A 24,363-nucleotide genomic window follows, 5' to 3' on the forward strand; every position below is an offset into this window, starting at 1 on the left:
TGCAGCGAAACACACACAGGACCAATAGAATACCCACCCATGTGCAGGTATTATGCTCCCTGCACATATTAGCCTCAGGGAGCTATCAAGGGGTAATAGCAGCAGCTAGAGGGGTCTCACAGAGTGCTCTCTCACGCTTTTTCAATGCATTTCTCAATGCGATGCTGAGCAAAATTCAACAACGCATAAGATTCCCCAACACCCCTCAGGAATTGCTACAAACAAAATTCAATTTCTATGAGATTGCCCAATTCCAACATGTAATAGGCGCCATCAATGAGACACATGCAGATATCTGTCCACCATTGTCCACAGAGTATGTTTATTGGAACATTAAAAGAACACATTCCATTAACATACAAGTAAACAGCAATGCCTCTAATATTATAACGGATCTCTTGGCCAGATACCCAGGTAGCACACATGACCCCTACATCTTTCAGCACAGTTGAATATACACAAGTCTACTTGCTGGGGAGTTTGGTGAAGGATACCTACTTGGTAATGTTATAGCTGACAATGTCGCCTTGATGTATATGTGATGTCACAGATAACAATTACTCATTTTAATCTCCTGTCATTCTAGGAGACAGTGTCTATGCTGTGTGGTCATTCATACTGAGGCCCTATCTGATCTTGCAATGCCAGCCGAAAGGGGGTATAAGGCTGCTCACAGGACAACCTGTAGTGTTGTTGAGAGGACCTTTGGCCTGCTGAAGAGCCTTTTCAGATGCCTACACATGAGTGGTGGTTCATTATAATACAGCCCTGAAACCACATGCAAAATCGTGGCTACTTGTGCCATGTTGCTCAACATTGCAACAACAAGGGGTATACCGGTGGAACCTCAGATGAGGATGATGATCCCTTGCCACCCATTCAGCCAGCAGACAGAAGCAGTGCAGCAGAGGGCAGACAAAGACGTGCTGAGATCACGCGCAATTATTTCTGATGTAAGTAATGACAATACCACGTCTATTTTATGTATTGCTGTAGGTAACATCTTTCTTGCCTTGACTTCAGGTAATATATGTGTGATTAGGACATAGGTATGCACTATACACAAACAGGTGCGGGTAACAGTGTCACACTATTAGCATTATAGTCTAACCTCTCTGCTAAATGTTATGCAAGTCCCCTGTATCCCCCAACATTACTTCCTACGTCCATGCACCCCACTTGAGTATCATGTCTGTGCTTATCTTGTACTTATCATATATCTCCTCCTCTGTCTGGTCAAAAAGGGTAATGCACACTCTAACAATGTGCTCCTGTCTCCATGACATCACCAAACAGTTCACAGCTTTTGAAAGGGATTGTGGAACCAGAAAACTACAGAAGACTCATTGGGGAGCTCTCCTTTTGGAACTGTTTACTGGTAAGTGTAGGCATAGGCTTCTCACACTCACTGGTGCAGATGCTGAATCCTGTTGCCACATGAAGGCTACCTGATTGAGGACTTTGAATTCACTACTGAGGAGTATAGAATTAGGTTCAGGGGGGCTTACCAAACCTCGAGGCAGCCCTTGGTTGATTTTATAGACTACTCAGTGAAAACACTAGATGGTTAGATAACTGACAATGGAGTGCATGACTATGCTGGGTTTATAATAGTTTATGAAAGAACATCTTATGAGGAACTGCTTCAATGAAAAGCTAAATCAATATCTTTTAGACATAGGTCCAATTTCTCCCTAAGAATTGGGAAAGAAGGCAGACCATTGGGTCAAGACTAGGGTGACCAAGACTTCCACTGGGAATGACCAAAAGAAAGGGGTTACAAAGCCTCCCGAGGGGGAGGTTGGTGAGACACATAAAGATAAAAGTAAAGAGTTTTCTCAAGTGCCCCAATACCCTGCCCAGGAGGGTGGGCATGAGCTTCTTCACAAATATCACATGAGTGCAAGGGTAAAAACTTTGATCCCAAAAAGGCCTGGTGTATCAACAGTAAATAACATGGACACCAAACTGGAGCCTAGGCCTGTCCCAAAACTAATCCCCCCTAGCCCTGTTCCAGGTAGTACTGGTATAGCCAGGATCAACAGTGTGCCCAGAGCAAATCAGAGTTTACATTGAAGCTACTTTAGTCTCTGAGAGTGGGGTAGATTTTGCCACTCTTGCTGTCTGGACCCCTCATATGCAGAAATACTCACAGCATCCCTTAATTAATGGGGGAAAAGTAGAAGCCCTGAGGGATAAAGGTGCCAGTGTCACCCTAGTGACAGAATAACTGGTTTCTCCAGGGCAGTATCTGGCTGGACAAACCTATCCAGTCACCAATGCTGACACTATAACTAAGGCCCATCGCAGGGCTGTCATTATCTTACAATGGGGAGGGGTTACTGGACTGTGCCAGTGGTCTTTTCTGCAATCCCAGTGGAATGCTTTCTAAGGAATGATCTGGAGTCCTCAGCTTGGGCTGGGGTATTGTATTGAATTGTATTGAGTTATTTATAGAGCGCATTCCGGCGGGAGCATCGAAGCGCTATGCAGACCTTAAATGCAGAAAAAAAGTGAAAACAGAAAAATACTACTAATTAGTTTGCGAAGAGCCAGGTTTTCAGGCACTTCCTGAAGGCCAAATGATTCCGTATTTGTCGCAACAAAAGCGGCAAACCATTCCAGAGTCTGGATGCTTGCACCGAAAAAGCGCGATCTCCACATCTCGCTTTTTTGCAGCGTGGGACTTTGATCAAAAATCTAGAAGCTGATCTCAAAAGTCTCGGAGGTTGATTAAACGAAAAAGTAGTTTTTAGATAGTCACATCCTAATGACTGAAGTGCTTTATGCGTAAGGCAAAGTGTCTTAAACATAATTCTCTTCCTGATTGGGAGCCAATGGAGGGATGCCACGCACCTAGAAGCAGAGGCAAAATTGGGCATATTTAAAGTTAAGCGGGCCGCCGCATTCTGGATAGACTGTAATTTATCCAGAGAGGACTTATTAGCACTAAGTAGTAAAGAATTACAGTAATCTAGTCTAGAGGTGACCAACGCCAGAACCACCGGGCGTCTAAGGTCTTCCTCCAGAAGGTGAAGAATTAGTGTCCAAAAACAAACCTTAACCAGTTGATTGATTTGTGATTTAAAAGACAATAAATCATCAAACATAATACCCAAATTTTTGGCAGCTGATACCGGTGAGGGGCAGCCCCCACAAACGGGAGGACACCAGTTATTATCCCAAGGGGACACTTTGCCCCCCAAGTACATGATCACTGTTTTGTCCCCATTAAGTTTCAGCCAGTTGCAGGTCATCCATTTATTAATAGCTGTCATACAGCAGTGAAAATTTTCCTTTGTGTCCTTCACATTATGTGAAATGGGCACTATCAGTTGAGTATCATCTGCATACGAGACGATTTGAGCCCCAAATGAGCGCACCAGATTAGCTAATGGCGACATATAAAGATTAAAAAGTGTCGGACTAAGGGAGGAACCCTGCGGGACACCACAGGGTAGTTGGAAAGGAGAGGCCTTATAATCCCCGCATGCTACCGTGTGGTTCGGTCCGACAAAAAAGAACTAAGGATCTGCAGGGCCTTCCCTCTTACTCCAACTTGGGTCAGCCTATTACATAGAGTAGAATGAGAAATGGTGTCAAAAACTGCTGAAAGATCTAGTAAAACCAAAATCGACCCCTCACCCTCATCTCCTCTTCTCCGGATCATATCTGAGGTGGAAATCAGTGCCGTTTCTGTGCTATGATCTCCCCGTGCTATGATCTCCCCGAAAACCATGCTAGGGTAGAACTCAAAACCCATGCAGCCATGCTGGGAATCCCTGAACCGGTGTGTGTGAAAACTAGAGCACAAAGTTGAGCACAGGGTGAAAAAGAAGTGTTGGAGCCAGAAATAATGGACCAACCTTCCAAGAGAAAGGGAAAAAAGACTGTGGGACCAGCTTCTGAGCAAAAGAAACAAGACTCCGCTTCTCAGGAAGAAGTCTTATCCTCTGAGGGAACTGAGTCCATCTGAGCTGGATCCTTATCAGATAGAGCTCTACCGCCCAGGGGGATCCTCAAGGGAACAGCTGTGCCAGGGACAGAGGACTTGTCCCACTCTCGAAGGCCTGAGGCAGCAAGCAGCAGCACAGGAAAAGGGAGATGTCAGTGGCTTACACAAGTTCTATTGGGAAGATGGGCTCCAATACACTGAGGCCAGAGACCCCAAACCTGGTGCAACCAAGAAAGTGGTAGTGCCTTGGCAGTTTATGGAGTTTATCCTCACTTTGGCCCATGACGTCCCCCCTAGCTGGACATCTGGGACATACAAAAACTTGTAATAGGCTTGTAAACCATTTATACTGGCCCAATATTTCTCTGAAGAGGTTTTGTAATTCCTATGTCACTTGCCAAGTCAGTGGTAAGGCAGGTAGCCACCTAAAGGCCTCCCCCTATTTCCACTTTGTGTGGTGGGGGTTCCCTTTGAATGGGTTGCTGTAGACATTGAGGGTCAACTTGAATCACCCACGGCCTTGGATAATCAGTACATACCAGTAGTAGTGGATCATGCTACCAGCTAATATGAAGCAATTCCCCTTAGGTCTACTATAGCTCCTGCAGTAGCCAAGACCCTGACTGGTATTTTTACCTGGATAGAGTTTCCTGAGGAGGTGGTTTCTGACAGTGGTACAAACTTCATGTCAGCTTACACAAAACAAATGTGGAATGAGTGTGGGGAGAATCATAAGTTCACCACACCATACCATCCACAGGCCAATGGAATTGTTGTGAGATTCAACAAGACATTGTAGGGCATGATCAGGAGCTCCCTGGAAAACTCAAAAGGAGATGGGATGTCTTCCTGTCATGCTTGCTTTTCACCTAAAGAGAGGTGCCTCAGAAGGAAGTAGGGTTTTCCCCTTTTGAACTTCTTTTGGCCTCCTTGTTAGGGGACTACTTGTACTTTTAAAATAAGGCCAGGAGAGACCTCTCCATGATCCTAAGCAAGATGTGGTGGGCCATGCGCTCAGCCTCCGCTCCAGTATGGCTGAGTACATGAAAGAGGTATCTAAAAACCTTGAGGCCAGCCAACAGCTCCAGAAGTTGCGGTGTGGCCAAAAGGCTGCACTGGTACAATTTCAAACAGGGCAGAAGGTATGGGTTCTGGAGCCTGTGGCTCCTGGGGCACTCCAGGACAGATGGAGTGGCCTTTACCCTATCCTAGAAAATAAGAGTGAGGTCACCTACTTGGTAGACCTGGGCACCAGCAGGAAACCCAAGATGGTGATACATGTAAACCATCTAAAACTCTACTGTGACATGGCAGATGTGACCATGCTGATGGTTACTGATGAGGAGCAGGAAGCAGAGAGTGAACCTCTCCCTGACCTCCTCTCACATGACCCTAAAGATACGTTTATGGAGTTGTCTATTAAGACACCCTGACTGCAGGCAAGTCCTACAGCAGTTTGCTGGGCTCTTCTCTTTAACCCCTGGACAAACCCACATGTGTACCCATGACGTGGGCACAGCAGACAGTTTACCTGTCAAAATCAAAATCTGTAGAGAGTCTGACCAACTCAAAGAGAGAATCAAAGTGGAAGTCCACAAGATGCTGGATTTAGTTTTTATTTAACCCTTTGACAGTCCCTGGGCTAGCCACGTGGTCTTGGTCCCCAAACCTCATTCCAAGGGTGGAAAGAGAGCTGTAAGGTTTTGTGTGGACTACAGAGGTCTCAACTCTGCTACCAAGACAGATGCTCACCCTATCAGAGCAGATTGACTAATAGACAAATACGGTGCAGCCAAATTCCTTTGTACTGCTAACTTAAGTGCAGGGTACTGGAAAATTATAATGGCACCTGGATCAAAAGAGAAGACTACATTCTCTACACCTGATGGGCATTATCAATTCCCTGTTATTCCCTTTGGTTTGAAGAATGCCCCTGCCACCTTCCAAAGGTTGGTGAATCAGGTGCTTGCTGGCTTGGAGTCCTTTGGTGCAGCATATCAAGATGATGTTGCTGTCTTTAGCTCCTCCTGACAGGATCACCTGATCCACCTCGGGAAGGTTTTGCAGGCCTTGCAATCAGCAGGCCTCACTATTAAGGCATCAAAATGCCAGATAGGGCACTGTTGTATACTTGGGCCACCTTGCAGGTGGAGGCCAAGTGCAACCCTAACAGCCCAAGATCCAGACAATTCTGGAAAGAAAAGCTCCAAAAACACAGACTCAAGTCAGGGCATTCCTTGGCTTGACTGGTTATTATAGGAGGTTTGTGAAGGGTTATGGATCCATTGTGACCCCCTCACAGAACTGACCCCAAAGAAGATGCCCAAAAATGTAAATTGGACTCTTGACTGTCAAAAGGCCTTTGACATCCTGAAGTAGGCAATGTGCTCAGCACCAGTACTAAAATCTCAAGATAATTCTAAACAGTTCATTGTGCAGACACATGCCCCTGAACATGGGATAGGAGCAGCCCTGTCCCAAAGTAATGATGATACAAACTGACTACAGACCTTTCAGATGGCTGATGCAAATGAAAGGTAAGAACCCTAAACTTTTGAGTTGGTCCATCTCCCTACAGGGAATTACCTTTTCAGTGGAATACAGACCCAGTACTACCCATTCCAATACAGGTGGACTTTCCAGGTTCTTCCACTTAGACAATGAAAACTCTCTTGGGAAAGTTTAGTCTCATCCACTTTTATTTGGGAGGGGGTTGTGTAGGAAGTGCCCCTTTTGGCATTGTTACCCCACCCCACCTTTTGACTGATATTGATGCTGACTTGACTAAGCATTTGCTGGGATCCTGCTAACCAGGCCCCAACACCTGTGTTCTTTCCCAAAACTGCACCGTTGTTTTCGCAATTGGCACCCGTCTGGCACACAGCTATTTCCCTTGTAAAAGGTATCCATGGTATGAAGGGCCCTGTGTCCAGGGAAGGTCCCCAAGGGCTGCAGCATGTATTATGCCACCCTAGGGGACTCCTCACCAAACACATGCACATTGCCATTTCAGCTTGTGTGTGCTGGTAGGGAGAAAAAGACAAAGTCGATGTGGCCCCCCCTCATGGCGCCATGCCTACAAACCACTGCCTGTGGTATAGGTAAGTCACCCCTTTAGCTAGCCTTATAGCCCTTAGGCAGTGTGTACTATGCCACATGTGGAGGCATAGCTATATGAACAATATGCCTCTATAGAGTATTAGTCCATTCTTAGACATTGTAAGTGCACTGTGGCCATATTGAGTACATGGGCTGGGAGTTTGTCATTAGGAACTCCACAGCTCCATGATGCCTTCACTTAAGTCTGGTAAGTTTGGTATAAAACTTCTCAGCACAATACACCCACACTGATGCCAGTGTTGGAGTTATTGAAAAATGCACCCAGAAGGTATCTTAGAGATGCCCCCTGTATTTTAACCAAATGTCTAGTGGAGGACTGACCGGTCTGTGGCACCATGCCACTTCCAGACAAGTTTCTAACCTTATGGGGTGAGAGCCTCTGTGCTCTCTAAGGCCACAAACAAAGCTTGCACTGGGTAGATATGCTTCACATCTCCCCTCCTGCAGCAACTGTAAAACCTGGCAGTGAGCCTTAAAGGCTATGACTTCCTGTTGCATTGTCCCAGGGCACTCTAGCTAGTGGAGATGCCCACCCACCAGACTAAACCCTCATTTTGGCAGCACTCTGGCAGGAAAATAAAGAAAAACAAGTAGGAGTGACCACTTCAGCTAGCACCATCTCCAAGGTGTCCAGAGCTGAAGTGACCCCCTCCCTGAAAAATCCTACCTCTTGGTTTAGAGGACAGGGACCAATAGGGTTAGGAGTGTGCCCCCCTCCTCAAAAGGTGTGCACACCTGAAGGGTGTAGTCACCCTTAGGGACAGAAGCCATTGGCTACTGCCCTCTGACCCCTATAATGTCCCTAACTCTAATATTTAGGGGTACCCCTGAAACTAGCTCACCAGATTCCTGGTGACCTCAAGAAGGCAACAAAAGAAAGAAGAAGGACTGCTAAGCTGGCCCCCAGCAGAGAAGACTGCAAACACCAACTGATTTGGCCGACAGCCCTACTGGCCTGTCTACAGCTGCTGAAGCCCCTGCTACATTAGGTGATGCATCCTGTGAGACCACCGACCTCTTCAAATCCCCAAGAGGACTGCCTGCCCACCAGGGGACCAAGATATCTCAAGGACAGTGGTCCTGTCCACAAAGAAACTCCTGCAAAGTACTCCAGAACTGTCCCAGATATGCGAGCCATGACGGCTCTGCACCCGACGCTCATGGCCCGTGTCTAGTTGGCCCACAAGTCTAGAGTAGGTCCCCAGCCAATTCCAACCTAGTGTCCCCATTGGGTTAACCTCTCCTAACTAACATGACAGCACCTGCAGATTAAATCCTGCTCATTGAGAATCTGGTCAAAGATACCCAATGCCAAAAGGTACCCTATAACCGCAGCCCCCTGGCTTGTGGAATCTGACCTCTGATGCAGCAACATGCCTCAGGCGGCCCTCCTCTCTCTCCAGCCTGTGGTTTCCCTGAACCGCCCACCTGGACCCAGCCCGCAGTCCTCTTGTGACTCCCAGGGTCCCTCCATTCAAAAGCATTGGGAACCCGACACTGAGTTTTCACCCTGTACCTGACCGCCCCTATGCCGCTGAGGGTGTGTGTCTTGTGCTGACCTGGTGCCCCACCGGTGCTCGACTAAACCCCCCAGCTCTGCCCTCTGAAGATGCAGATAATTACCTCCTGGCAAACCCAATTTCAAGAGCCCCCAGTCTCCATGAGAGCCCATTTTAAATCTTGCAGCAACTTTGACCTCTGCCCCTAAAAGATTTTCAGTGTCTGCCATGCAAACACTGAAAATCGCGACGGGTGCTACTGCACCCGTCGCACCCTTCCCACTCTGCCGGCTCCATTCGGAGCTGGCTTCCTCGTGGGAAGGGGTTTCCCGCTGGGCTGGCGGGCAGCCTTCTGGCGGTCGCCCGCCAGCCCAGCAGGAAACACAGAATAACCGCGGCGGTCTTCTGACCGCGCAGCGGTATTCTGGCGGCTCCCGCCGGCACCGCGGTTACCGCAGCCGGCGGGAGTCAGAATGACCCCCTATATCTAATTTTGATATAGTGAATGCAGAGCCAGCTTCCTACACAAAGCAACTGTTTCAATAAGTTGGAAACTGGATGGGCACACTCGCCATCAAACATCTTTAGCTGTTCTGTCTGGTGGGGCAGCCCTTTGTGCTGCTTATTGGAGGTGAAAGCTGCTGGATTCTTATACGGTTCCTACAGGTTTAGTAGGACTGTATATTTGTCAACAAGAATTTTACAATATAGGGACACAGGGCTTGATTTAGAGTCTGGCAAATGGGTTTACTCTGTCACAAATGTGACGAATATCCTGTCCGCTATATTACAATTCCATTATATCCTATGTAAAACTTAATACAGTAGATGAGTCACCCATAAAGTTTGTGATTCAATAACCTTTCAACCAAACTCCAAATCAGGCCCTTAGTCTACTTATATCATCAGTAAATGTTGGTTTGTTTTGGCTAGCTCAAAGTACCACATCCAAACACCTAATCAGGGTAATGGATGTTATTAGTGACCTTGTAATTGACCACTTAGATTCCCTAGGAAATCGCTAGTTACTCTTCCATGCCCAGGGTATACACAACAAAGATATGAAAATGCATTTTCAAATCATTTATTGAAATTATTGTTTTCTGGCAAAGAGAGCATGAAGTGCAATTATTAGACAGATAAAATGTTACTGTAAACATCATTAATAGAAAGGTGAACAATGCAAACAATTCAACCATGTTGATTGCTACTAATGTCACCTCACTTCTATCTCTTACTAATACTATAATAAAGAGAGTGTTGCTGGATTACCTTCCGCCAGATTAATTGGGATAGTCTAACTCCCATACCTTGGTCTTATGTGTTAGGAAGCTGGTCTAACTGTATAGGCAATCTTTCTTCTCAGGCTGAAGGTTGGAGTCAGCAGGGCTGCATCTCAGTAGTAGTTCACAGTGGTTCCAGGAAAATCCCAAGATAAAGTGATTGTCTCCCCGAGCCTAGCATGGATACCCTTTATATAATAAAACTGTCCTTATTGCATTGTGAATGATATGCAGAACAAACTTTGGTTTCAATAGCATAAACAAGTTGTTTCCTACTGAGCATACAGAAAAAATAAAACAAGGACAATGCATTCAGATCGTATAACCCTGGATCTAAATGTGCAAACTACAGGGTGACAAGGCCTGCTAGGAATAAATGTGTATGCAGCACATTCCTGTGTTAGTGAAAAACATGTGAAAAGTCACCATCAGAAAAAGATGTCCAACAAAAACAAAAATCTAAAGTGGAAACTAAGCCTGAGTCATGCAAAAGGTGCAATACTGAAAGCGGAGAGAGTTGGAGCTGTTCTCCCAATACCTAGCCATGCTACTGGATGCCCAGAGCTCTTAACATGTGGTGACCACAATGTATAGAGATATATCTAGCACAGTGATGTTTGACTGATGGAAAATAGACCCCTTCAATATCCTATTGGGTGTTATACAAGGCAGTACATTGTAACCTCCCATGGTCATTTATGTTACAGAGATCGTAGCCGAAAGAATCAAACAGAACAGGAATATCAGAGGCATGATAATACCAGGAGGCAACAGGAAGGGCAAAGTGAAATGCTACCTCTACATGTATGTCATCTTAGTTTTCTGTGTGGACAGGCTCTTGGTGAAGGAACTGGAAAGAGCTTGCATGAAGATTGGAAAGGTGTCAGCTGTGTTCATAAACAGCACCAAGTTGGAAACACTACACTTTGGCAATTGAACCCCCACCCAAGACCCACTGTCATTCTCGATAAAGCAGGATTTCATGAAGAACCTTAAAGTCTAGTTTGGAGGAGATGGTGCAGTGGAGAAGACAGGGGACAAGTGACTAGCAATGATGATCAGAAGCTGGGACTGTGGAGCCTCCGGAAGCTGATGATCAAAGGGAAGTCTTTGGTACTGTGGAATGAGACCTTGCCAGTTTTCCACTACTTTACTGAACTGTGGCCAGAGCAGCCTCAAATGGCCATGATCATCATTAGAATAATCTTCCACTTTATCTGGAATTCTATGAAAGACAGAGTGAAGATGGAGGTGATCTTCAAGACCCACAACAAGGAAGGGAAAGGTGTGAGGGGAATCTTCATGTGCTACTGCATGAGGAGCACACTGACAACCAAAGATGAAAGCCATCCCGGATTTCTGATGGCGTGCTTTGTCCTGCTACAATGTAAATATGCCTTGGATGGGCAGAGGGGGTGAGTGCCATCCCCTACAATTGGGATGCTCAATTGTTCTACAAGGAAGTGGAAACGTTTGTTAGGGATTTTGGTCTGGAGGCTGCCAGCTCAAACCAGTTGACTCCAAAGATCTTCTAACACCACTTCCATGTGAAAGACCTAGATGGCCTTCCAAGGAGATTTGGCAGTGAGAGACTTCATGCATGCAGGAGGGCTCAATTGATCCAAGTCCTGCCCCAAAGGATGCACCACAGATTAGATGGCCTACAATCTCTTATGGAAATGTGCCTATGCCCAGGGCCTCGTAGAGCCCTAAGCACAGACCCTGGGGCTCTGACACCCACAACATGCACCACCATGGATTTTATAAGATATGGTTTGTTTCTAGGGACACACACATTTGGAGACCTGCAAGACTGCTGAAGGCTCCTAATTTTTAAAAGTATTTGTTTGTTTTCCAGAAAAAGCCTGGTAGTAGTGAAGAAAGAGACATTGACCCTGGCCTGCCGGAAGATGATCCACAGCCTACTATGCGACTGTGCAGTAATGGATAGATCGGATGACTAAGTTGATGATGACCTCTGAGGGACCAATGGGGCTCCACTGGCTTGTTTGGGAAGGGGCTGGAGGGCCTACTAATGCTCTTTTTCTCTTCCCGTCGGGGAACCAGACGGTGATCAGGTAGAAGAGAATACAGATGAAGACAGGTGGAGTGAATGTAATGTGATATAAAGTATTGTTTTTGACTAACGTGACCTTTTTCCTTAACAAGTAAAAGGTCAAAGGAATAGCTTTTACACATGTTGTCAAGTTTGATGTTTGAATGTATCTGAATTGAACACAATTTCTTGACTGAGAAGAGAAAAATAGGCAGCAATGCACAAATGCTACACCCATACAAAAAAATACACCTGTAAGCACCACACCAGCCAGACAAAAAAATACACCTGTAAGCACGAGTAACAAAGAGCTTGTCACATCCAAGCAAGTATAAAATCTTATGATAACATAGCTTTCAATATTAACATGCATTGGCAAGTGGGGAACATAGGAACTTTATGGACTGCCCAATTAATCCTGGGAGCCTAACGTCAACTTTTACAGATTTTAAATACAATAAAGATAACATAAATAACTGAATCAAACTCTGTTGAAAAATAAGTCAGGAGTAGCCCACTAGCAGTGTGTGCAAAGCTGTTGGGCCTTCACCAAAAATTGAAAACAAACATTGAAGATCTGCCAACTTGAACATAAAATTTGCTATGTGAAAGGGGTTGTGGCATTCTAGGGGTGGGGATTTATGTTTCCAGCTACCGTTTGAGACATGTCTGCCTCCACACCTTGCCCCCATCATCCTCCACCCCCTCCCGTAGAACAAAAAAAAAGGTTGCTGGGGCTGCAGACAATGTTCTGGGGTGTTTTCACACTTCTTAATGGACAATGGCTGCTTGCTGCTGCCAAAGTAGAGGTGGAAATTCACACTCTTCAGTGATTTCCAGCTCCTCTTGCCTGCCACTGTGTGATTTTGAGGAGACCATGTGAAGAGAACAAAAATTGTGTGACAGACTGTGGCACTGGGTGAGTTGGCAGGTCTGACCTCGGCAAAGGCAAAAATAGAAAAAGAACGTGAATTACTTGGTAACAGCAAACAAGGAGCTGCTGGGCGCATATTAATAAGAAAAAACAAACATTAGCAAAACCAAAAAAATAAATTCAAGTCAAAATTAGCCCATCAGCCCAGTCACTGAAGTGGACTGATTCTAAAGTAGAATTGCACATTTGCAAGAACAGATTGCTGTCATGTACAGTGAGGTCTGCTAATGAAAAAAGTGGGCTGACTGATTGACCTATGTTGTATGCTATGGTGGGTGCAAGAAAAATGTGTCTCACACAACAACAAACCAATTGATGAAAGGGCTTGCTGAAAGCCGCTATAAGTAGAAATCTAATGCGGATTCAGGAGCCGTGGGGCTTTTATCCCTGAGATCCCAAAAGATACCCTCACAATGCTGAAGGATAAGGAGCGAGAGCTCTGTAGTGGTACAGTAGAGTCAATAGCAACTGGCCCTTGGCATACAACAGTGACCTTCGGAAGCATACAGCACTGAGAGATTCTGAGAAGTGCTGCAGCTCTTGGGACCAGCACAGAGAGGGATTGGGGATAGGGCGCCCCCTTGAACCCCTAAGGGCCCTCCCCACCATGCATGAAGCTGTATGGAGGTCCCACTCCTGAGTCCTGAATTCAGGATGGCTGGCCGCACCTCACAGCTAGTTGGGCCTACACTGACTGCCACCTGAGGTGAGATAGCAAAGAAAGTGATACAGATGGTCTGGTCTGTACTGGGGCTCCAAAGCAAATTATGGATGCTGTAGGGCAAATCTATGCCTGGACATCCTAAAACTGTTTCCACCACCATGAAGCATTCAGTCATCATTTAAGCTTCATTTCGGTAACAAATGCCATGAAAGCACTGCATCTACACAAATAAAACCATAATTCGTCATACAACAAGTAAGATACAGATTCCACATAAACAGAGCCTGGGGCATAAAAATCGCACACTTGGTGCTCAGTCACCTTATACATATGTTTTGATTATTCTTAAAAGTTTGTGGACCTACACCATAGAAGTTGGTTAAGCAGGGTTGTGCTCTAGGTCATACAAATAAAACCGTAAAACTTTACCAGGTGGGTTAAAATTCCTAAGAGAATTACATTCTCCTACCCCAAATAAGAGTGTGACACCTAATAAAATATAAATATATAAATGAAAAGCATTCAGTCAACCAACAGTGTACCAGGCCCGGTCCTTCAGGGCATCCATTGCACTTTTCCAAATTGACTTATGCTTGAGGAGCCCCAGAGCCATTAAGCCTCTGATGTTCCAAGAGGTGAGTTTAATGAGACAGTTGCTTCTGGTGTGAGTGACAATGGTGCACTGGTAAATGGAAGTAACAGTCTAAAAGGGCCTGTAGACCTAAACCCTGTGCACAGAGAGGTTCAATTAGAAATTATTTTGGTGGTGCACATCAGTCTGGTTCCAATCAGCTCACTATCACTGGTGACTCTAACCTTAACTGGTCAGAGGTTTTAGATAAATTCAAAGCCATTGTTGTTGCTTCTTTAACTCACCTGTAGTAAAATAAAAGAGCTTGGAATGCTGTGTCTCGGCCCTAACATGACAATATGAAGGGGCAAGGCTTACGTCGGACACATGCTCAGCTAGTTCTTCTGGCTCTGCTGGTCTTGCAGGGTCTGAGGTCTCTGTGGGTGAAGCAGGGCCTGTGCCTTGTATTGTTCATGTGCCCAGGGCAGCAGCGTGCCCATACTTTGCTTGCAAAGGTCTTAATAACAATAACCAGTCCGTCACACTCACTCAGCTGAAGGTGTCATGAGGGTATTGACTGGGTTAAATGGTTCACTGCAGGGGGGGTGAGGGTCAGGGTACCCCGGAAGTATAGGCTCTGCCTGGTTAGCAAGACCAGATTGCCAAACTTGAACCTTCGTCTTGATTGTTGTCCATATGTTGCAGTAATGACAAGGATGCTGCCCCTACCTTTGGATACGAGAAATCATTTACCCAACGAAAGACCAAGGTGTGTCATTGGCTAGGCAAAAACTCAAACTTTAATATTAAAGAGTACAATTACATTATCTTTGTAAGGAGGGTAAGGAGAATCAGACCTAATCCAAAGAACCTGGAAGGAGACGACATAGTTATTAACTGTAAGCATCCAGATCATGCTCATGGTTTAATCTCAAGTAACAGAAGCAATTTGTGAATGGTCACATTAATGTTCTCCCTTTGGGGTTCTAATATAGCTTCTTGCAGCCTAGGTCACAGCCTGGTATTTTGCATCTTCCTCATTTGGCTGGTGGGCTACCAAGATCTCAAATTCTCACCTCCAATCGATCCTTTCCTTTCATGCATTTGGAATCCAATGACTTCATTTAGATCTTATTCCTCCTAAAAAGCCAATAAAGATATAAAAGGCCTGTCCTATCCCTTTTAGCCCTTCCTCTGAAGATTCGGTCTTGATTAAAGGGGCAGCTACAAAGCTGATCATTTGGAATATAGCTGGTGTTCAGGAGGACTCTTTTTGGTTGGACTTTGTAACCAAATTCGACATCATTATGCTACAAGAGACTTGGGCCATAGCGGAAACTGAGTGTGATGGATTTGGAAGCTTCTTAGTTCCTGCTGTTACTGCTTTGGGCCAGAGAGAACAGGATGGTCTAACCACTCTGAGTAGTATCTCAATACTCTACAGAGTCATTCCAATTGTATATACGCATGGGGGGATACAGATTCTGTAAATTGTCAACAAATTTATTTTTTTCAGAGTTAATTTGTACCACGCAGTCTTTAATATGGCATGTCAGATTGATGGTTTGTTTAAGGTACTGTCATTTTTAAAATCGAGGTCTTTAAGCTTTTTAAACTAATCTTTTGAGATTTTAGGGGCTGATGTTAATGCAAGGTCATACAGAATTCCACATTCTATGATCCTTTTGTTGTAGCCAAAAATGTATCAGATACTCAGGATGATTGTAGGAGTTTGAAGCTGCTTAGTAGTTTACGTACTTTTACGTTACTTAACATACTGGAAATCCTAGATCTTCATAAACAGCCCCCTATTCATTGAATGGGGAAAAGATTCAGCCATTTACTACATCTTCGTTTCCAAGAACATGGAGCATTTTGCCATTTCAGATAAGGTGACTGAAAGTACCTTTAGTGATTATAATCCACTTGAGTTTATTCTCAACCTGCCCAATTTCATCTAACCATCAGTTCCGCCTGGTGTAGGGTTCTGTCTCAGAAGAATAGTGGTCTAAGGTTAAACTGGAGAGCCATCCCTATTACCACTTTGCTGAGTTCTCTCTGTAGGTCCACTCATGATTTATTTCATTCTTTGTTAACTTTTAACACTCCACCAGTTATTCTTATTGACACCTTTGGATCCCTGAACCAGGCTATAAGAAATATTATTCTGAACTACTCAAGGTTCAGAGGAACCCCTAAACATGAATGGTTTGATAAGGATTGCAGAAAGGCAAGCCATAGTTTTCATGAAGCCCTTTTTGCCAAGCCCAGAATCAACAGCACATTAATGGTTCAAAATCCTCACCGACCTTGTCAGAGGGATTAGGATCTAATATCAATCCTGATAAATGGTTTGAGCATTTCAAATTGATCTATTCATTTGTGAGTTGTCCAATGGCCCATGGCTAACATTGCACATGTGCCACTGACAATTAGTTTTGGATTGGATGAGGTATCTGCTGCTATATTGGCCGGCCCTCTGAACAAGGCCCCCGGTCCAGATGGGGTGCCAATGGACCTTGATAAAGATAATATACAGCTGTGGCCCTGGTAATTACAAATGTCTTAAGTGCTGCAGCTTCTTCTGGTATTTCCTCTCATTGGCAGACTTCTGCCATTGTGCCTGCTTTTAAAAAAGGCAACCAGCAGGATCCCACTGTTACAGAACTATTTCGCTATTGAACTCTGTGGTAAAGATTGTGGTGTGTGTTATTTTGCACAGAACTGAGGAATGTGGCTTTAAGGAAGTTTGGGGACCATAGAAAAGTGTTTAAATCTGCATCTTATCACAGGGAAATATGTGATTGCTGAAAAGGGCCCATTTAACTTGGCTGTGAAACATATGACACAATATTGGTTTACCTTTACCCTTGGTGAACATCCTTCATGCCTAGCAGAAGAGGGTCAGTACCGCTGTAAGTTATGCAAATGAGGGGGAGTGCACATACTCCTTTGGCTTGTCTTGGGGAACACACCAAGGTTATGTCTTGACCCCTATCTTATTTCTTGTACATATTAATGGATTAAGCTTATTCTTAGCATCATGGGGAGTAGACATGCCCAAGGTGAATGCAACCATTATCCCAGGTTTCTTTTACACTGATGTCACTCTTGCTATCGTTCACACCAAATGGTCTTAGGAGTCTTATTGATGTGTTTGTCCTTTTTATGGGCACATTGAATCTAGAAATCAATAGTGCTAAGACCCAGTACATGGTCCTAGGGAACAAAACGGCAAAATGAGGCAATGTCTATTAAGGGCAAAATAGTGGCAAGGGCTAGTGAGTTTCTCTACCTAGGTATAACCTTGTACATCACTGTTTGTGTTTTATTCAATCAGTAGGAGTCCTAGTTGAGCTTGTAGTAAGGGTGGGGCGCAAACCTATACTGCCCCTGTTGGAGGTTTACAGACTTAAGTGTTTGCAAGTTTTTACCTACAGTGCTGCCATATGAGAATATTGGGATTGCTCAAAGCTTCAACAAGAGGAAAACCATTTCTGTAAAATATTGTTGGGTCTTAGCCAAAGCGACTGATCATTCTTCCTTCTTGAAGAATTGGATTTATCATTTGTAGAAGATCACATCAAATGCTCTGCTCCTCTTGTGGTTAGTTGTCTGGAGCATACAACACACGTTCTTTAATCAACAAGTCATATTAAATTGCTTAAACTGTGATAATGTGCTGATGATCCCTAGGATCGCCTAGGCTTTGGGCAGGACTGATCTGTTCTCTTCTACCCACAGGCTGGGCCAGGATGGGAGAGGTAAGATTGAGGCATTATATAGGAGATCCAACCATGATAATAGGGCCAGGGAGCCGAGTGCTTTGACCAGGCTGATGATGAGAGAATATTCAGCCAACAAAGTTTGTGATAGTCCTGAGCCTTACCTTTCCTTGGTAGGCCATATCTGGGAATGCTCATTGCTAACCAATTTTCAGATTGGCTCAATTTTAAGCTATTTCTGCTTCTCATCTGCCCAGGACAATCCCAAAAATATATTAGTATGCCCCTGTGACAATTCTTCTCTGCAGACACTAGAGCACTTTACCTTTTTTTTTTTTGCTGATACTATGAGCCTTTCAGGAGCATTTATTTATTACCTATACTTAAAACTAGTGGGTTTCAGCAATACATACTGGCTTTTTACTCTATGGGTATTTTGCCTGAGCCAATAGTTTCTTATGCAGTGGGAGAATTTTTTTAATGTGTTCTGTATTGGTGTAATTCCTTGGACGTTTACGTACTTTCATGTCTATATTTTTTATCTATTATTTATCGTATCCATTAGATTTTAAGAAGGCATGTTTTACTATTGAATGTTATTAAGACGTCATTGTGTATGTATGTATGTAGGTATGTTTGTGTCTTTTATGGCCAAATTCTGGCTGAAAAAAGATTTTTTCTGATTCTGGTTCTAAGGGCCTCATTTACAAGAATCTGCCACATCAACTTCGATACGTCAGATTTCTTGTGTTCCCCTACAATCCCCTAACGATGCCATGGATGCTCTGTAGTTACAATAAAAAGTTAATGGCGCTTGCTTTCATAGATGCATCAGAAATTCTGATGCATCTTTGGTGCTAAACTCACACACTGCTGGACTACCTTTAAAACGCCACCCATAGAGAAAAGCCCTGCGTCAGTATTACGCATGCTCTGACCAGGCGGTAAAATTCTGATGCAGTGAAGTAGCAGAATGACGCAGTGAAATGTTGAAAAATTCACTGTGTCAGTTCAGCCTGTTTTTGTTACTGTGGGAACGCCTACCTTGCATATATTATACCTGGCGTAGGTATAATGTGACGCAAGGCTATACAGACTGACATATTGGGCTTGAATGCATCAGTTTGTAAATGTGGAGTAATGTAGTGCGCTCATTGCTCCAATTTTGCATATATAAATGACGTACTGATGGCACAAAGGCCTTGTAAATGTGACCCTAAGGGGCATATTTACAAGCCTCTTGTGCCTCTTTGCATCAATCGTCTTTTTTACGCTAATGTGGCGTTAAGGAGGACATTTCCCCATGCCATATTCATAGAGTGGAGCAATGCATTCATTGCAGCACTTTGTAACCCCTTGAGCCACATTATGCCTGCAACAGTCATAATGCATGCAAAGGGGGCATTCCCACACAGGGAGGCTCGTAAAAAATGGCACAGTGAAATTTACAAGCTTTTACTGCGCCATTTGTAGCATCATTTTTAACACCTGCCTGAGGCAGGCGTTAAAGTTACACTGCCATTCTTTTCAATAGGCCTCCCTTGACTTTGCAGGATTAGCGCCATCATTTTTGGCAGTAATCCTGCAAAGCACCACAGTAGTGTCAACATTTTTTATGCTATTCTCCTTATGTGCACTATGGTGTGTTGTATTTTAGATATGGTGCAAACATGGTGTCGTTAGGGGGGGGCGCAGGGCGAGGCAAGAAAAGTAGTGCCTCAGGACTTATGCTCCACTTTCTTGTAAATATGCCTCCAAGTATCGTATGTGTTATATTTTTACTGAAATCAAAAGTCTTGGCTAATGCCAGACCTTAAAACAAGCACAAAGTCAAACAATTTAAAAATGTTCAATATGGACAGACTGTATCAACACTTTCAACAGCCAAACATAACAACCTAAGTTGCAGCAACTAATGTCATCTGCTACAATCAACTTTCAACCTGTTTTCCTTTTCTTTATAGTCATGCTGACTGCATTTTATTTTAATATTGCAAATAAACCTCATTTCAAACTAGGAATTACTTTTTTATTTGAATGGTATCATCCTTATGCTCCACCCACTGCCTGCTTAGTACCTCTGAGAATAACTTACTCTATCACATGCCTGCTGCTATAATTTCTTTTATCCTGCATGAAAGTATACTACAGCAAATTAACCATACTCCCCCTTACAAATCAAAAAACTCTCCTTCTGTGTAAGCATTCTTGCATTAACATTTTCTTAACCTTTATACTCATGAAGCTCCCATAAAGTACGGATAATCCCATATTTGTAACCATTCCTTGCCTCCTCGCAATATCTGACCTCTTCTATCCTATTTACTTACCCCATTTTTTCCACTTGCATGAAGTTACTGTAATAATTAAACCTAACTCCTGGGAACTTAATCCACCAATAGAAACTGGAGGAAAATATTCAGTTTCTTCAGAACACAACACTAACCCAATAACCAACAAACACAACAATAGTTAATAATTAATAACAAATGTATTGAACACTGTGGGGCAAATTTGCAAGCCATGTGCGCCACTGGTGCATACATTTTGTGAAGCACTGGTTGCCCATAGTGCAGGCCTATAGCTACAAGACCACGCAAAGCAACTTTGTACAGCTTTTCATGGTTTTGTAGATATGGTGTAACGAAATGGAGCACTAGTCCATACGTTGCTTTACAAAGCAACAGGGAGGCGTATCATGGATGCTGCAGTGGATGTTCACACGCAACACCCATGGGTTTTGACGCATTCCCAGATTTACTAGAATCTGCCACCCTGTGGGTGCGTCAAAAATGTATGCCTCTCAGTGGAGGTGCAATGAAAAGAAATATCTTTATTTTCCTCCTCCCTCTGTCACCCTGCAACACACATAGGAAGAGGAAAATGCCTCCCTCCTGTACAAAACAAATCTTGTTGACAATGCAGATACCACGGTGCAAGGATGCCGCAATGGCTCTATGCACAAACTTGTGTGCCAGTTAACGGGTAAAGGAGAGAAATGCACTGTATCTTGTAAATATGGTGCATATCTGCCCTTTCCATGTGATGCAGTGTTATGTCGTGCGCGTGTGGTTGCCACTTTGTGTTCATGGCAACGCGTGCATTGTTATGATGTGTATGTATGTAACGTTCCACTCTCGGTCCGGCAGTTGTTCTCTGCTGATCCAGGAGTGGGACGCTTCTCTGGAGTGGTGCAATAAACATCATACTTACCTCTTCCACTTGTGTATTACTTGACAAGTGGCGACGAGCTGCACCACTCCCCGAACCCACATTCCAGGTTCTCTCTTCGTTCTCCTCCAGCGTTTTTTTTTACAGTGTCTTCTGTTTTTTTGTTTGTTTTTTCTTCCTCCTGGATTTCTTTTCCATCACTCCTTCATCGTTGTTCCTGCTGACGGCTCCTTCTCTTCAGGTTTACTGTGCCGTAAGTTTAGCGACATTTTCTCTTTTACTTGTTTTTTTTCAGAGACTTATGGCTCGCGCTGTATAGTGCGAATTTGCCGCTGTTGGAAGTTTTCATTGCGTTCTTCCAGTTGTTTGGATACCTAGTGACGTGTGCCCTTGTTGCACATCATTTAGCAACAGTGGATGCCTGTCAACTGAATGCCATCGTTGGACGTCCTGTGCATTTCATTGAACTCTTCATTCGTGCTACTACAATCTCAGAGGATTTATTATTATTATATTTTTTTTTTCTCTATCATCTGGCGTTTTACGCCACATTTATTACATCCATTTACTTTCGTTCTAAAGCAGTTCAACCAGTGACAGCAGGACGGTTAACTACGGAGGAACACCTTGACTCTGCTGCGTGCACGCTCTGTGCCATTGTAGTCATTGCTACTTCACTTAACTTATCTGATAAACCTTCGAAGCACGCATTAGCAATATGTGTGCCCAGAGTTTTTCTCTTCCTCCTCCACAATCGTTCTGGCCTGCAGGTGGCGCTCCTTGCATGAAGTGGCCAGAATGGAAAGCATTCTTTCTCAATTACATTGATACTATTGACATCCAAGGTGACATGCCTCCCCAACAAAAGAAAAGGATTTTCTTGCATTGTGTTGGCCCTGAAGGTTTAAAGGCATACAACCAAGCAACTAAAGCTGGGGGCGGAGAAGGGGATCAAAATGCATTTGATAGTACTATCAGTGTTTTTGACCATTATTTTTCCCCTAAAGTATGTATTGGTATTCTAAGATACAAATTTTTCCACAGGAAACAAGAAATTGATGAGACTATTGATGATTATCTTGCTGCTCTTAGAACGTTATCGTTAGATTGCAATTTTGGACAATTACAAGAAGAATTAATCAGAGATCAAATTGTTATGCACGTTAATGATTCTTCTGTTCAAGAAAGGTTATGGGTTAATGGAGATGCTAGCTTACAACAAATTCTTGACATTGTCAGGAAAGCTGAAATGTCTTCTAGGAGTGCTAAAGTCATACTCAAAGTTGGACTAGAGTGTAAATAAAGTTCATTCTAAAATTCGAGGGCAGAATACATGCAAAAAACCAGAAGTAGTTAAGGGCACTTCTAGTGAACACCTTAAATGTTTCCGTTGTGGCAGCAGCTAATATTTAGCAAATAACAAATCGTGTCCTACATTAAAACAGAAATGTTCTTCATGCGGGGTGGTTGGACATTTTTCTAAGGTGTGTAGGAAGAAACTCTTCAATGAAGTCAAATTTGTAGAGAAAGAGTGTGATGATACTTTACCATGGGAAAAAAATGATGACAATAAGTTTGTTCTAAACATCAGAAGTAAAAACAAATCAGTCCTAAATGTTGATTCTGTGAAAGTCAGGAAGAAACCTATTTGTATGATGACTATTGGTGGAATTGAAGTACAAATGTATGTAGATTCTGGCTCACCTTACACTATTATTAATGAACAGTTGTGGTTTGATAAATTTCAAAAGAAATTAGGGGATATTCTAGTCCTTCCTGATATCGCTCCTGAAGGATTTTCGGGTGAGAAAATTGATTTAGTAGGATTTACCACTTGTTTGTTTGAATTCAAAGATAGATCTAGTTTATGCAAATTGTATGTTGCGAAGAGAGGTCCTGCAATTTTAGGTTGGCAAGATCAAGGTAGTTTAGATATCATATTGAATCCCAATAGTCCTGAACCAGTGATGGTTGTAGATGTGTGCGAATCTGGATCTAGCTCCCTTAAAAAAAAAATCCCTAATTCTTAAATGATAGTATTGGCAAGTTAACTGATTTTGTACACAAAATTGTGCTCAAGGATAATGCTTCACCCAAGATTTTCAAAGTAAGGAACATACCCTTAACTGTTAGATGTGAAGTTGAGAAGGAATTAAATGCTTTAGTGAGTGCAGACATTATAGAAAAGATTGAATCTTCTGAGTGGGTTTCTCCCATTGTGGTTGCTAGACGTTCCGATGGCAAAATTAGATTGTGTATTCATTTACGTCATCTTAATGACAACATTCTTGTTGACCAGTTTCCTTTACCACGCATTTCAGAAATGCTTTCCACAATTAAAGACGCAAAACTGTTTTCCACCATAGATCTTTCGGCCGCTTACCATCAGATTGTGTTACACCAAGATTCAAAAAACTATACAGCATTTATTACTCCTTTTGGATGTTTCCAATACAAGAGGATGCCTTTTGGTTTGGCCTCTGCTGCTGCTGTTTTTCAGAGACTCATGCATTCATTATTTGGTAACATGCCCAACGTACATTGCTTTCAAGATGACATCCTAATCCATGGCAGAGATAAAATCGAACATGATCACTTGTTGGATCGTGTATTAAGTATCCTAAATGAAAGAGGTTTGACAGTCAAATTTTCGAAGTGCAAATTCGCTGTCAGGAGTGTTACGTATTTGGATCACGTGTTGAGTGAGGAGGGAATTAGGCCCAAACCTGATTTAATTGATGCAATACGTTTAGCGCCGGAACCCAGTTGTAAAGATGATGTAAAGTCTTTTCTTGGTCTCACAGAGTTTTACTCCAAATACATTATGAATTTTTCCTGCAAAACATTCCACATAAGACAGTTACTCAAGAACGGTAGCAAATTTAATTGGTGTAAGGAGTGTGATTATGAATTCAGAAACATTAAAACAGCTATTTCTAATGCTGTTCCTCTGTCAGGTTTTGATCCCAATTTGCCCAGCATTGTTACCACCGATGCCAGCTCGAAAGGTTTAGGGGCAATATTGTCTCAGAGAAAGAGTGATGGCAGTGAAAATTTAATTGCCTCTGCTTCTAGGTCTCTGACTGATGCAGAAGTTAAATATTCTGTGATAGAAAGAGAAACATTGGCGTGCATGTGGGCTTTGGAGCATTTTAGAGCATTTGTGTGGGGCAAACATTGTGAAATTCGTAGTGATCACAAACCTTTGGTTAAATTACTCACCACTAAAGGGATGGCCAAGACTTCGGCACGTATTGCCAGGTTATCCATGAGACTCCAAGATTTTATTTACAGTGTAACTTATGTTCCTGGTAAGGATAATGTGTCAGCTGATTTCCTTTCCAGAATGCCTTTAAGTGGTAAACATGAAACTGAATCTGAGTGG

The sequence above is a fragment of the Pleurodeles waltl genome, chromosome 6 (genome assembly GCF_031143425.1).
Source record: "Pleurodeles waltl isolate 20211129_DDA chromosome 6, aPleWal1.hap1.20221129, whole genome shotgun sequence".
Classification (NCBI taxonomy): Eukaryota; Metazoa; Chordata; class Amphibia; order Caudata; family Salamandridae; genus Pleurodeles; species Pleurodeles waltl.